The sequence below is a fragment of the Typopeltis vanoorti genome, chromosome 20, assembly GCF_054136105.1.
Source record: "Typopeltis vanoorti isolate ZY-2024b chromosome 20, IOZ_Tvanoo_1.0, whole genome shotgun sequence".
Taxonomy (NCBI): Eukaryota; Metazoa; Arthropoda; class Arachnida; order Uropygi; family Thelyphonidae; genus Typopeltis; species Typopeltis vanoorti.
This window is the reverse complement of record NC_143568.1, coordinates 70566628-70583579: the sequence shown is the minus strand read 5'-3', so window position 1 is coordinate 70583579 and position 16952 is coordinate 70566628. Positions and strand designations below refer to the sequence as shown.

At 37.9% G+C, this 16952-nt stretch overlaps 1 protein-coding gene across 6 annotated transcripts in view; it reads left to right on the top strand.

The window, feature by feature from the left end:
* LOC150095552 (uncharacterized) overlaps window positions 1–16952 on the top strand; it is a 486687-nt gene that overhangs the window by 49017 nt on the left and 420718 nt on the right. The window lies entirely within an intron of this gene.

The following is a 16952-nucleotide window of genomic DNA, read 5'->3' as shown; positions in this document are numbered from 1 at the left end:
TTTTTCCTGCTGATTTTGTTTCAAACATTTGGAACATGGGAGGATTTAGGCATCTAGAAATATTACCCGGACAAGTGAAAGTGTTAGAGCAGGGAAACTGTAGTTGCCACGGTGAATGGTAGTATGGTTAGCCTCTTCTGGGAATAGTTACTTGTGGGACAGGAGAATGTATAGTATATTGCACAGTAAAATGGAGTCTGGAGGGAATAATAATAACTATAGAAATACTGATAATGAATTGACATTTCTGTATACAAATAAAGGAGGTGAATTGGTGGAATGGATAGCCTCGGCTATCAAGATTATTAGAATCAGTATTAAACAGTTGGCAAATGATATCCTGACAGGAATAGAAATAGAAGGGTATTTCATATTTTGGAAGGTGATAGATGTTCTTCATCGCCCAGTGAATGACCACCATCGCTTATTGGAGGTCTGAAGTGGCTAATGCCGTGTTTGGTCTCCAGAGCAGTGATTCCAGGGATGCCATTCCAAGGCATCAGTTAAAGCAGTGGTGCTGCAGGTTGGCTACCAGTTAGTGCTCTGCCTGTATCTGTCAGTAATAAGGTGGAAGGCTTCTCTATCAATCCTCCTACTAATGTACTCTGCCAGGCCATGTCTGGAGAGGGAGTCTAAGTACTGGTATGTGGAGGTCACTGTTGAGGCCATGTGATGACACAGAAACTGGTTTCTCTCTGTATGGATGTCATGTCCAAGAGTCTATCCTTTCTCACTTCATTTTCCCACTATATCCTTCCTGTTCATAATTAAACTTATGAAGACTTACAAACAATGACAGTGACACTGTGACAAACGTAAACCTCCCTCGTAAACATCCCATCAAAAAAGTCGCATCACAACATACAAACCAAGCCAGAATCTCTTCACTAAAAACTCGCTTTGACATCCACTTTAACTAACATCCGTGGCATTAACACAAACATAAATGACACATTCATCATCACTTGGAGTCTTCCAGACATCTTATTGCTGACAGAAATCCAGATTGCAACTACATCTACTACTGTTCACCTCCGAGGCACAAGACACATACTTCATGATTCTTTCTATCATAGTGGTAGTACCTGTGCCTTTGTGAAATCTGACATACCCTGCCAGAGAATGGATAATTTAGAATCTACTGCTTATGATCTGCTCTAGGTCAAGGTTTCTTATCCCATTTAGTAACGTTCATTTGTCACATTTACTGGTCTCCAAACAGTAATAACCACCCAGATCTCTTCACATTCCTTTCCATGAAACTCGACCACCTGCAATCCAGCTATCTAAATGTTGGAATAGGGGAGCCAGTTCCAACTGGCCCCCCTATTCCAACACTGGTCAAGCTAAATGAGAAGCAGAAGTCTTTGCTATGAGTAATGACCTAACGCATCTACTCAATTGAATGCCTGATGAATCCTCCAAGTACTCTGGATCTCTTTTTGACCAGTTCTCCTTCCAGATACACCGTAGAAGACACCTCTCCTCTCAGTAACTGAGACGACAGTCTTGTACAAGTCTTCTCTCTCACAGGATGTCCCCTTCAACCACTCTTGACTTTGCATACTCGGGCATTACAAAGGAGTCAATTGAGATGACCTCTGGAATTCTACTCCTTTCCTTGGTTTGAATATTGCTTCCACTCATCTGACCATATCACCTGTTGCATGTGAGTCATAGAAATTATTCTCACTACATGAAGACCTTCATCCCCATACACCCATAATCCTCATCCACTTTCGAAGCCCTGGTTCAACTGAAAATGTATGAAAGCAGTCGAAGAAAAAATTCATGCTTATTGCATGTAGATTGCATCAAGAACTCCAGCTTCATACTCTGCCTATACTAAAGCATGCAACATATGCACATCAGTCATTAGCAGATCCAAATCTGATTTAATAAAGACCAACAGCTAAAAACTTGGCTATTGATCAAATAGAAGACGTGTCTTCTGTTCCCATTTCTTACACAACTTCTGCTTCTCTTGCACTCCCCCCCCTCATCCTGATGGCACCACTGTTACTTTATCAAGAGAGAAAGCTGACTTCCTGGTATCACTTTTCCTTGAAGTCCTATATAGATAACCAAGGGAAATCACCTCCTACCATAATGGATTCCAGGCATCGTATGTAATTTTTTGACAAAAAAGTCATCAGAAAATTACTAAATAATTTGGATACTAAAAAAGGTTTCTGGTCTTGATGGCATTGCTCTATTTGTTCTCAAACATTGTGTTCCAGAGTTGACACCCATTCTACATTGTCTCTACAGTTTATTATACATATCTAGTGCTTAGTGCATGAAAGTAATCTCATATCCATCCTATTCCAAAGGACAGTAGAAGTCTACCATTTAAAGAGAACAGTGCAGTGTTCAAATTCTTTTAAATGCAAAATCATATGTAAAAATATTCCAAATAAAAAAAAATTAAATAAATAAAATAATATTTCAAATGCATTTAGAACGAGGCAGAAAATTCACTAGCCAGTTCTCTGTTAATTTGCCTGTGGCAAGTTAACACAGTTGTGGCAAGTTGAGTGATTGGATTTCTGGAGCCTGATAATAACATTTTGCCAGTCTTTTATCACAATTTCTGATTAAGTGTTTATACCATCTTAGATTAGGTCTTAACTATAATTTTTTCTGGAAATAGCAATGCATACTAAAATGTTTATTATAAAAACTTTAATTAATACTTTCCTGTTTTTCGACAATGTTACATTGCCATCATCAGGGATCACAAAAAAATAATGATATGTGCAAATGAGGCTGAAGAAAGACAACAACTGAATTTGGGCCTAGAGTCCTAAATGTCACCCCCTAGCGGGCTAAATTGGGTAGTCTTGGCTGTTGGGCTGAAGATCTTAGGATAAGTACTTCTCAGATTTGGGGAGTTTTATGCACTAGATATATACACCAGCAGTCACCCCCCCTCCTTACAACAATATGGAATTATAAAAACCCTATATAACAGGGCAAAATTAATCAGTTCTGATAAGTGTCCTAACTACTAACTTGACCATATTCTTAACACTTTCTTACCCAATGGCTACGACCCCCCAAAAATCCAAAAAATATTATAACCGTGTTACTACAACCCGCTCCTCAGAGCAGAGATTACTCAAGATCTACCACGATTCCATATATCTGGGGTGCATCCGAAAAATTGACAGAATTCTTAAGAAAATACAACCTTACAACCACTTACAGATCACATAAGAAATTGGCATCTCTTGTCTGTTCCACCAAAGACCAACCACATCCCTTAGACCAGTGTTTCTCAAAGTATGGTATGCGTACCCCCGGGGGTACACGAAAGGTCGTTAGGGGGTACGTGGCAATTTTCAGCTATGCATAATTAAAGGAGTCATATTTTTCAACAAACAGTGCAATTAGAGACAACCGGAATAAAACGGCACTAACTAATGAATCACATCTCCTCTCCAACAGAAACTGCTATATAGACAAAGCAAAACCATATGTTTCCAGTGGAACATATGGTTTTGCTTGATACTACCCCCTTCGTTAACGTGTTAAAACTAAGAAATATATAGTGAATGTGTTTCAGATATTATGAATTCGGTTGAAGGGAATTAGCATTTCAACAGTTGAGTTGAAATGCTAATTGGTCTTTGGTTCGCGCAATCTTTTGTTAATACCGCACCAATCATATGCAGTTCTTCGCTGCTCTACGTTTCTCAAGTCTTGTAAATTACTAGTAATTTTTGCTTGAAATAATGGGAAAGAAGATGATGCTATTTGGGTAGATGACTTTGACAATGCACACAAAGAAACTGTTCTTGATGCCAAAAGTAGTGATAGCGAGTAGGAGCTAATTGGTAAGTCGCACCATTTTCAGTTTTTTTTTTCGAAAACTTTAGTTTCCAAAAATTCCCACACGTATCTCGCAACATGATTTTTTAGCTTTAATTTTGGGAAAAAAGTTCGAGTTATATTCGAGTAAATACAGTATTTTTTTTTTTTTGCTTTCAAATTCTTACAAATGGATCATTGGTTAAAGATTGGATTTATGAAACCCCCAAAAGAGAGCAATATAGCAAATACAAGTAGCTGTAAGCAACAAGAAAACATTGATATTGCATCTAAATCAAATGAAATTGATGAGTGTGTCGTCTGACATATCTAGAGAACCAGAATTTAAAAATAAATCATATTTTTTGTTTACATGAATATATGAATTCAAATAAAATAGATATTTAATTTTAATTAATATTTTAAATTAATTTATTAATTTTAATCAGTTTTTTAAATTAATTAATTATTTTTTTAAATTAATGAATTTATTTTTTAATTAATTAATTAGGGGGTACTTGGTAATAATGAAAATTTAAGAAGGGGTATGCAGATATCTGAAGTTTGAGAAACACTGCCTTAGACCTACCAGGTGTTTAACAGGTTTCTTGCAGTTGTAAACTATCCTACTGTAACCAAACAGGCAGGACAACCAATTTCAGAATTTCTGAACACAAGGACTACTGTTAAGTCGGAGTGAGGTTTAAATTACAGAAAATTAAGTTTCGTATGGACGTAACATGATTCTTATGCTTTAGGAATAAATAATGATTTATCAGACTAAATAGGCACTTGTATAGTAATCAAAAATTTACTAAACAGAGAATTATTTAGTTTTATGTTGTCTTGTATTGTATTGTAAAGTTTTATAATATACTAAGCTGTTTAATCGTTACTGCTCTGTAAGTACCTAACAATTGCTGGGAAAGAAAAAGTGGGCCATTTTGCATTATTCCATAATGCGAAATGGCTGACTTCTGTAACACGTACTACAGTGCACTGGTATATCCTTTAGTAAGCATGGTGCCTCCCCCCCTTCAACTACTACACTCCATAGGTTGCACGAGGATTCCGCGTGCGGTGATGAGTGCTGAGTGATGCTAAGGAAGCTTGACGTAGAAGTCGATGGCATAGCAGAAAGGAGTGGTGCAGAGTTTAAAAGAGAATGTAATGCCGAAGGAAGGGCTCTTTTTTTTTTTGCTGCTGTTCGAGTGTTCCTGTGCCCTCGTAGGTCCGGCTGGTGTGGAGCCTTCATGTGGTGTTCCTTTTGTTCGATGAGGTTCCGAAAGAATGATTCGGAAGCCTACCAGTCCAGCAGACAAGAATTGCAGAGATTTTCCGATGTAAGGTGCAGAAGGAATCCGTAAAGAATATCCTGAAAATGTGGGAAGTGAAATAGGCGTCGAAGGTGAATATGTAAACAAGATTAGTGATGAGGCCAGAGTAACATGCCAGCAATTAGTAAAGTACATTTTTTTATTTTCTTTTTTTTAAATTATTTGTATTTTTTTTATTTACAAGTGGAAATGTGTAGGAAGATTAATTGTAAATGCTAGGAGAGACTCTAGAGACTGTTTCATTGATTAATTGTGAAACGAAGAGAATAATGTATGTAAGATAATGCAACGGCCAGTATCTGGAAAGTAGTTCCTAAATGAAAGAGATAGAGAAAGTTATTGTATGAAATATTTTTGTGAGAGATTGTAAGGAGAATTAATTATGTCTGCTATATAATGTGAATAGAATTATTGGATATAATATGAATGGAATTAATGGATTAGAGTAACATAACAAGTGTAAATGTTTAGATATCATGAATAAGATTCTCAGATTGCAATCCATAGGAGAGATTGAGTAATTGTGAGCTAAAATGCTAATTCTCTACCTACTTTTTAATTGCTTCTTTAATTTAGTGTTATAAGGTGTACTACATGTCTTTACTTGAATTAAATGTTTTGTTTAAAGTCTAAATGCTGTCTTGCCTGAGATTTGTACCTACTGCACTTGCTCATAAAATTTGCGAGCCTTAGCGGGAGGATAGATAGTAATAGGCCATGACTGCAGATATGAGAATTATAGTTGATAAGAATGAATGCTGACTGTGTTCTAATTCCTTGGTGATACAAGCTTTGTCAAATCTAGGATTCAGGGTGGCGCAGCAGAAAAGAATAAATTTCTCTGAGTCTGAATAAGGAATTAGAACCACTGCTGAGACAGAGGAATAGGCATCTGCCATTAGCATTTCCTTTTTCTCACAAACCAACAGCTTCACACTTGTCAGTAATTCGGCCTGAATTAAGTTTGAGTTAAGTGAAATAGATAAAGTTTTAAGCCAGAAGATATTAGATAGTAATAAGGAAAGGATAAGAAGGAATTATAAAGGGAAAAGTAGTACAAGGTACATATATATAAAGAATTAAAGAGTTAACTAACGGAAGTGAGATATAAGTCTAAATAGATACAATAAGAAATAAGTAAAGGATAAAAAGGACGCGACATATATAGATAATTACGTAACACTACATCTGGTTCCACCATTACAGCAACTCAGGACTTGCTGACCATGCTTTGGGCACCCACAGGATATTTTGGAAGACAATCATTCCATTACACCACAGCAAATGCAAATATGAAAGGCTATTCCTCAAATCTGCATCATCTATGAAAAACTTTCCAAACCTCGACAAATTTGGATGCATGAGTTTGCCCCAAATTTGAGAAGCATTCATCCTAAGATCTTCAGCCCATTTGCTAAGACTACCCAATTTAACCCATTAGGAGAACTCTAGGCCCAAATTCCATAGCCTTTCTTCATCCTTATTTGCCCAGTGTTAGTGCATTTGTACACATATTATTTTTTTTAAATTTATTATTATTATTACGGGCCACTCCAGGGAATCCTTAGACTCATCGAGGGTGGCCCTAAACATTATGTCCGCACAACTATTCGACATTCTCACAGTATCTATCATACCTTGCCTTGAACTCACTCGCTGTCATAGCACCAACAACAGACTCTGGCAGCTTATTCCACTCTAAAAGTAAAGAACCCAGCTCTAACACCCTTGCTAACCACACTCTTGCCCAGCTTCCATAGGTGTCCCCTAGTTCTCCCACCACCAGTCCTGATCTCAAAAATATCTCTGAATTAATCCTATAGAAACCCTTTAGCAATTTGTATGTCTCAATCATATCTCCCCTATTCTGCCTATCAACTAATTTCTGCAACCCACAAATCTTCAACCTGTTCTCATAAGGTTCATTCCATAGACCTGCTATCATCTTGGTCACTTGCCTCTGGATCCTCTCCACCTCCTTCCCCATCAAGAAGAAACCTAGGTGACCAAATCTAGGCAAAATAGTCTAGATGAGGTCTTATCAAGGCTCGGTACAGAGGAACAATAACTTGCTTGTCTCTCCTCATCAAAGTATTTTTCAACAACCAAGTGAGTTGATGAGCTGATTTAGCCAATTTTTCAATGTGTCCCCTAAACTTCATCTCCCTATCCACCAACACTCCCAAGTCCCTGGCCTCATCAATCACCTGGAGTACAGTTCCACCAATGTGGTATACTGCTACTAATCTTCACCCCAACATGCATAACCTTACATTTTGTCACATTAAATTGACATTCATTCTCCTTATCCCAGAACTCCAATCTATCCGAATCATCCTGCAAGATTTTGATATCTTCTGCATTCACTATTGCCCTACCCAACTTTGCATCATCAGCGAACAAGTGAACTGTTCCTCTTAGATCCTTCCCATGTGGTATCCATTAGAATTCCATGTGGTATCCTGTCAAAGGCCTTAGCCAGGTCCAGCAGTATCACTATAAACCCATCCCTTATCCAGTTCAGCCATCACTGTGTTATAAAACTTGAGAAAGTTACTGAGGCATGATCTACCCTTTACAAAGCCATGCTGTCCCCCATACAGTATCTCATTTTCATCAATCCATTCCTGTATTTTTCCCTTGACTACTTTCTCCAAGACCTTGACAACGACTCCTGATATGCTGATCGGTCGGTAATTTGCAACAGTAGTCTTGGATCCACCTTTATGCAGTGGAACTATTTTCCCCTCTTTCCACACCTTCCGGACTAAACCAGACCCGAGACTCAGATTAAACAACATAGTGAAGGGCACTGATAATTCTTTAGCCGCTTCACGTAAAACCCATACTGGTATACCATCCAATCCAACAGATGTATTCACATTAAGGTTCTGTAATAGATTATTCACCTCCATTTTATGCATCACAGTTCCCTTATAAACTAATGGTTCCTTCATTTTTTCAATGTCACCACCTGGATGATATCCTCTTGCAAAGTGCTCACTCAGTAATTCCACTATATCGACTAATTCAGTGACCTCCTTACCATCGGCATTCCTTAAAATCATTCTGCCGTGTACAGTTTTTTTTTTTTTTTTTTGCTTGCAGCATATTGAGAGAACTGTTTAGGATTCTCTTTAGCTTGCATAGCTAGTTTCCTTTCATAATCCGTCTTTGCTTTTTTTACCACACTCGTTACCCTTCTGGCCTGCGCTTTATACCATTCGTGTTCCTGCAGGTCACCTTTCTCTTTAAATTCCCTCCACAGTTGTTTCTTTTTCTGCAGCTGAAGCTTAATGGTGTTATTCATCCAATTAACCCCTACTTGTTTTACTATTCGGACCCTAGGTATACAATCAGCCATCTCTCTCTATGTTCATTGGGCATCTACAGATGCCATATGATCACCCCGATGCTCGGTGATGTTGCACACCAGGTCTCGCCATGTAGTCCTGTTGTTTGGTTTTCTGGCAGCCTCAACTCTCTGAAGATTAGTCACTCCACACACACCATCCATCCATCTCATTGATGGTCTACCCCTGCCTCTTTTTCCAGGAACTTTACCTTCTATTACTGTTCTGAGAAGTCCTCCTTCCATCCTTTCTATGTGTGCAAAATATTTTAACTTTCTTCTGTCGATATCCTTAAGGAGCCTTAAAGTTCTACTAATCTTTTCTTACACCCATTCATTTGTATGCCTTTCAGTATATGATATTCTCAACAGCCTTCTGTAACACCACATCTCAAAAGCAGATATCTGTTTCTTATCTGACTTCTTTAGGTTCCAAGTCTCGCATCCATAAATCGCTGTTGGAAAAACAACTGCATCTAAAATCCTGAACTTTGTTCCCATGGAGCTAGATCCATCCTTCCAGATTTTAGCAGGTCTCTGACTGTTGTTTTAGCCATTCGTAACCTTTTTCTGATATCTTCTGAACAGCAATTCTTCACATTAATAATGGATCCCAGGTACTCAAACTTGCTGACTTCCTCAATTCTTTCTCCATTAAGATACACTTGTTTCTCAAGAGCTTCTCTGTTTGTTTTTCCTTTGAGAACCATGATCTTTGTCTTGCTAGAATTGAGTTGAAGTCCTCCGTTATTACTGATCTTGTTAACTTTGTCAAGAATTAGTCCTAGTTCTTCCATGCCATTACAAAGGAGTACTGTATCATCAGCGTACCTCAGATTACTGATCAATCTACCTCCTATCATAATTCCTGTCCTGAGCTCATCCAGTGCTTCACGCATGATGTCCTCTGCATATATACTAAACAAGTGAGGAGAAAGTAAACATCCTTGTCTAACTCCTTTTCCATCTTGAAGCCAGTCAGTCAATACAACACCTGTTCTTACTGTGGCTTCTTGCTCCTTATACAAGTTGGCTATCAACCCGATAGTGTGTTGAGGAAAACCCATTCTTTTCATTACTTCCCACAGTTTCACATGCTCAATACAGTCAAAAGCTTTAGAGTAGTCTAAGAAACACATTACCAGAGGGAGTCTGAATTCTTTATATTTTTCTATGATCTGTCTAAGGCAAAGGATCTGATCTCTGGTGCCCCTACCTTTCCTAAAACCTGCTTGTTCCTCGGCATCTCTGCCTCAACTTTGGCCTCAATCCTATTTAGCATGATCTTTAATAATCCCATGCAAGCAAAATCAAACTATTACTTCTATAATTCTTGCATGCCTTCATATCACCTTTCTTGTGTAGTGGTATGAAAACTGACTTCTTCCAGTCTCTAGGCCATGATCCTGTCTCCCATATCCTTGTAATCAATCTATGAAACACTCTTATCCCTCCATCCCCTGTGGCCTTAATTAACTCTGCTGGGATTTCACCTGCACCTGGGGCCTTTTGCTGTTGAGCTGCTTTGTTTTTCCTTTGAGAACCATGATCTTTGTCTTGCTAGAATTGAGTTGAAGTCCTCCATTATTACTGATCTTATTAACTCTTTCAACTTCATGCCTAAGTGGAGAAGGTTCCAAATCAAAATTTTCTTGGTGGTAGGACTCCACATTTTCTTTATCCACTCTGCTGTACAGTTCCTCACAGTATTCTTTCCATCTGTTTTTGATTTCCTCCATTCTTGTCTTTGATGACATTCAATTTAGGCTTAAACTTGTGCTTTAAGTCACGAACTAAATAAAACATCTTTTTATAATTATGCCTTCTCATCTGGAACTCTATTTCTTCACATTCATTAGTATAAAACTTTTCCTTGTCCTGCTTGATGGCTCTTCTGATTTCTCTATGTAATCTCTTGTATTCTTCGGTCCCTGTGTCTCTTTTTTTTTCCAACTGCCTTCTTTTGATTAGTTCCCATGTTGAATCTGATGTCCATGGGTCGCTTGGTTTTCTTATTGGGCCGAGATACGTCTTCGCTGTATCCTGTATTATCATCTTGACTCCTTCCCAAAGCAGTCTCCTAAGATTGTCATACTTGCCAGCACGGTAATTCCACATATGCCCTGTCTTAATCGAAAATTCCAAACCTTTAGCCACCTCTAGGCCTTATGATCACTCTCACCAATAGGTGGCAACATGGTCATATTCATTATAGTCAAATTCTCAGATGCTATTACCAGGTCAAGCACTCTCATACCCCTAGTATTTTCAATTGCATGCTGTCTCAGATAGTTAACCCTTAATTATTGAATAAAATCCAGTTCCTTCCTCCCATGTGTCCTCTCCTCCTTCCATGAAATCTGCCATAATAATTACCCTCCTTCCACTCATTTCATCAATTTGTTTATGCATACCATCTCCACCATCTATTCCATCATCTGGTCTATAGCAGCACCCAACTGTATATTTTGTTCTGCCACTCTCAATCTCACACCAAATAGCCTCAAACGAGCTATTTTCACTATCCTGCAATACAACTTCAATTCTCCTTGGCTGCAATTCATCAGCTATCATCAATAACACTCCTCCCCCCATTTTATTCTCTCTGCCCCTCCTTAGTACACTATAACCTACACATTCTATCCCACTAACTATATCATCTTCCATCAGCCATGTTTCACTAATGCCAATAACCTGTGGCCAGGAAGAGTCAACCAAGGCCAAAAATTCTTCCTTCTTGTTCCTAATACTCCTGGCATTAGTATACATGAAATGCAGAGGTCCCTTTGTCCCACCCCTATCTTGATGCGTTATTCTAACTATCCCATTCCGATTACTTGTCCTTAGTACTGGCTCGGGTACATTATATACATTCTTACACTCAACTGTCTCACTGATGTCTGCATATCCACTTCCACCCCTCCTTGGTAGTTCCAGTTTCCCTGTTTTTGCACATCCATTTTCACTTCATTCAGCAACATGTTTTACAGTCTCCGCACACCAAATCCATTCAAATACAGGCCATCCATCGTGTATAAATCTTTTCGCCCATCAAACTCATTTCACATGTCCACGAATTCCACACCACACCGTCTGCATAACCTGCGCATAAAGTCATTTGCGATTATGGCCCTCCTAAACTCCTCTCTGTCGTACTGCTGCAACAGCCTCACTATCCTAACTCTGTCACTCTTTTCTTTCGCTACCTTTAGCAATACTTTCAAGTCCTCTCTCATAAACAATTTATCTCCTTTCAATTCATTCGTACCCACCACAACTATCAATTCTTTCACCCTCTGTTTTTGCGCTCTAATACTCTCACTTGCATCCTTAAATTTCACATCTGGTAAGTACAATTTAGTCAAATTCTCATACTCCCATCTCTCACACCTCTTAATAACAAGTCACTGTCCAACACTCTCCCTGATGATGGCAGTGTAGCATTCTCAAAATATAGGAAAGTAGTAATTAATATTTAATATATGTTGTTATTTCCAGAAAAAGTATAGTTATGAGTAACCAATGTATAAGCCTATCTACCAGAATTAGATTAGCTCTGTTTACATTTTTGTAAGCAGAGCTACAATTGAACCATTTTTGGATATTAATAATATCAAGTTCTCTAATATTCACATTGGTTCTGTAGTAGATGCCATCTTTTATAAAAAAAAAAAAAAAAAATAATAATAATTGTACATATCAGGGAAAATAGATATGTACAATTATTATTTTTTTTTATTAATCTCAAACATAAGAAGTCATAGATGTATAGTACATTAGTGACATGTATAGATAAGAGGTTAAAAAGAGATATGGAACCTATTTTTTCTCTCCTCCCTAGAGCAGGTACTGTGTTCGTGAGGATTACCTCTTTTTTTAAAAAGTTTTTCCAGATAACTGAGATGGAATGAAACCGAAAGTGGAGAATCATTATGAATAATTATAGGGACATGTTTAAGAACTTATTTTAAATAAAATTAAAGTACAATTTGACGTTTCAACCTTTACAAGAGTGTGCCGTACAGTTGTGTTAATCACCATGAAGTAATTGAAGTAGAACCATGTAACTTACACATTATTCTTCACATCCCCCACGAACCCCACAAAGTGTTGTACACTTATTGCAACGCTGCTGCATCATTTGCAATCTTCTGAGAAAAAAAGTCTTTCCCTTGTTACACGAACCAGTCCTTGGTTGCAAATATGACTTAATCTGTGGTAAATTTTGTTTCTTTCAAATGTTTCTTTAAATTTGGGAATAGGAAATGGTCAGATATGGCCAGGTCTGGCAAATAGAGTAGTTGAGGCAGACATTAAAAGCCCAAATTGTGTATTGCCTGTTGGGCTTCATGAGCAGTGTGGGCAGATGCATTGTTCTGCAAAAGCAGCACACCTCTGCTCAGTTTCCTGTTGCGTTTTTCTTCAGTACCTCTTTCAGTTCTTTTAGAGCTGTTGAATAAACTCCTGCTGTAACAGTTTCACCTTTTTTGAGGTACTTGGTAAGAAGGATTACACCATCCATATCCCAAAAGACAATGGCAAGAACCTTCCCTGCTGACTTTCGAGTTCATAACTTCTTTGTCCATGGAGAATCTTTGTGTCTCCACTCCATTGACTGTTGTTTCTCTCGGGTCATAGTGATGAAGCCATGTTTCATCAACAGTCACAATACAAGCCAAAAATTTACACCTGATTTCTCAAAATGACCCCAAATCCCTTGAGATGACAGCACATTTGCTCTTTTGGTTGGCATTCAAACATTTGGGGGGCCCACTTCACTGAGAGCTTCTGCATGTCCAGATGTAGGTGTATAATGACCTGAACTCATTACTTGGATATCCCTATTCTTTGCAATGTTTTTGACTGGTATTTTTCTGTTATCAAGGATCATGGCATGCACTGCATCTATGTTTTAAGGTGTGATCGCTGTGGAAGGTCTTCCTGACCTAGGGTCATCTGTTGTCTCGTATGTCCAGTTTTAAACTTGCCATCCATTTGGCAACTGTTGGGTATTCTGGGGCACAGTCCCCTAAACTCACACAAAATTTGGTAAATCTTGGTTGTGGATTTTTCTTGCAGCATGAAAAAATTGATAATTGTCCATGCCTCTGTGTCTGAATTTCTTCTAAACCTATGACATGTCTTCTTATATATCCTAAAAGAAAAAGAACAACTTATTACAATTTGATGAAACATGGGGGGGTTAAAGGGTTTTCAGATATGTTCTTTCTTGTGCTTATATCAGTTACTTTAATATCATTTTTGTTCTAGGTGTTTACCAGAACTTTTCACCCCCCCCCCCCATATATCAAAGTCATTTTCGGGAATACATAAATATGCACTAGATCACAAGCTACGTTGATACATACTATAGTGGGCTGAGAATAACTGCTTGGTCAACTTTTGACCATAGCCTGATCTGACTGGGAAAAAAATAAAATAAAATAAAACATAATTATCTTAGTAAAAGTACATCTGCAGTATTTGTTTCTTATAGTCTTGCTACTTTAAATTTCTATGTCCTTTATTCAATAAATTTAATTTTTTTGGTATTCACTGTGTGGGTATCCTTCTTTTTCTAGCATCATTTTTGTTGAGATTTGGTTGTTGATAAGCATTTCACAGGCTTCCTTCAATTTACGTTTGTACCATGTTTTATTTCCACTTAATCCAGTGGAAATTTCCTTCTGACATGCTGAAGGTACTTGATATGTCGTTGATGTTCTTACTATTTTGGGATTGTATTGCTGGTTCTCCCTATGTATGATAGGGTACAGGTACAGCAGATCTGATATACACCTGGCTGGGCAAGGGAGAGAGAAGAGAATCTTTAGAAGAGCTTAGTATACTTTTTATTTTCATTGGTGATTTAAATGTGGACTTAATGCTGTTATTTTTTTTTGTAGTGCATTATTTATTTTCTCAGATTATCCTGATATATAGGGAATGGTTATGGCCTTATTGCAATCTTTTATTTTTGGTTGTATTTTTGTGAAGGATACTAAGGATGGTTTTCTTGTTGTAGCCATTTTTTTATGAATTTTTTTTTTATTTCAAGTTAATTTTTCAGAGCCTGCTCATCAGAGCATATTGTTAAGGCTCTGTTTTTTTAGGATGCTAATAACACCTAGTTTCCATGTAGGTTTACGGGAGACATTGAGTTATAGACAGCCCATAGGAAGACATATCACAAGTTTATCCAGAAAAGGAAGTGTGTTATTGTTTTCGATTTCACTGGTGAATTGAAGTTTTGTTTGATAATTGTACTTTTTATTTTGTTTGTTTATTTAGGTGAAGAAACTTTAAAGTTAGGTGGCCATGGTGCCAAGCATCAAATACATCATCGACATATTTTAGCCAAACTTTGGAGTTCAAGGTCATTGAATCTAGAGCTTGTTGCTTAAAATGTTCCATATAAAAGTTAGCTATGGACAGAAAAGTAGGGAGCCCAATGCTGTACCTGTTTTTTGTAAGTAGAAACAGTTTCAGCACATGGATAACTTAACTGAAGGACATGGGTAAAGAGGAAGGGGTCTTATGTTAGAAGGAAATTTATTTTGTAAGAGAACAAATGTGTCGGTGATTGGGACATTCGTAAAAAGGGCAGTAATTTCAAAACTGGCTAATAAATCTTTGTAATTGACTGTAATGTGTTTAATTTTGTTTATGAAGCATTGTGTGTTCTTTATGTAGGAGAGGGAATGACCTACCAACTCCTTGTGCTGCTGCTGTGGATGTGTTGGCATAAGAAATTGGCATCTCTTATCTGCTCCACCAAAGACCGGCTACTTTTCCCAGACCTACCTGGAGTATACCAGGTCCATTGCAGTTGCAAACTGATCTCCTATGGCCAAACAGGCAGACAGCCAAATATCATGATATCCAAACTTAAGTATCACATCTGTTTTCACCAATACAGCTTCTCAGGACTTGCTGACCATGCATTGGACACCCACCACAGATTATGCTGGAAGAAGGCCACTTTATTATACTGCAGCAAGTGCAAACATGAAAGATTTTTCTTTGAATCAGCCTCAGCTCTGAAAAACTTCCCAAACCTCAACAAATTTTGGTGAATGAGACTGCTCCAAATTTGGATGAATGAGATTGCTCCAAATTTGGGAAGCTTGCATTCATTTTAGCCTGTTTAAGGGGCACCTTTAACACTCTAGGACCGACTTTAATTGCCTTTCTTCAGCCTCATTTACTTAGTGTTAGTGTCTGCGTGTACATATCATTGTTTTGTGCCCTGAAGATGGCAATGTAACATTGCCGAAATATAGGAAGGTACTGATTAAAGTTTTTAATTAATATTCTAGTATATGTTGTCATTTCAACTAGACACTACTGGGCACAGTTGTCTAGTTGTCATCTAGACTACTGTGCCCAGATATGGGCGGCAGGGTTTCTTCTCAATGGGGAGGAGGTGGAGAGATCCAGAGACGAGTGACCAAGATAATAGCAGGACTATGAATGAACCTTATAAGAACAGGTTGAAGATTTGTGGGCTGCAGAAATTGGTTGTTAGGTGAAAAAGGGGTGATATGATTGAGACATTCAAATTACTGAAGGGTTTCTATAAGATTATTTCAGAAGATCTTTTTGAGAATAGGACTGGTAGTGGGAGGACTAGGGGCCATCCATGGAAGCTTGGTAAGAGTGTGGTTAGCAAGGGTGTTAGAGCTAGGTTTTTTTACTTGGAGAGTGGTAAATGAGTGGAATAAGTTGCCAGAGTCTGTTGTGGGTGCCATGACTGTAAATGAGTTCAAGGTGAAGTATGATAGATACTGTGTGAATGTTGAATAGTTGTTCTTGACATGATGTTGGGCCTCCCTCGATGAGTCTAAGGACTCCTTGGAGCTGCCTGTAATAATAATATATCTGTTGAGTCTATGCTGATCATCCCCATTAATCCCCCTCCCACTGCTACTTCCATCATCCACTCTCCCTATGCTATGTCTCCCTGTCCACCTACACTCTTCCTGTTTTCTCTCTTCATCTCTCAACTACTACTACTACTGTTTCTATTGTCAAGCTCTTCAGTACCACTCTCCTGATCCTTCACTTGACCTCTTACTTCAGATCTCTTTCTTGCATCACACATGCACTTTTATCTAGCAACAGTTTTTCCAGTTCGCGCACTCCAAAGTCATTTAAATGCAATCTGCCATGTCTGTATAATTCCATTCTTCCCTCAAATACATGACATACATCTACAAACTGCACTTCCTTCTCCTAACACAGCTCATGTGTTAGTTTTGTCAGAATTTGTGTCAGTTATTGCTGATGTCATTAAACAAGAATTAGTTAAGGAAATCAAAGATTCCATTAAAGTGAGTCTTCTTGTAGATAATTCTACAGATATTTCAAATCAGAAGGAACTTGTTTTTTATATGAGATACATAGATAAAAATCAGAAACTGCAAGAGGCATTTGTTTCCATAATTTCT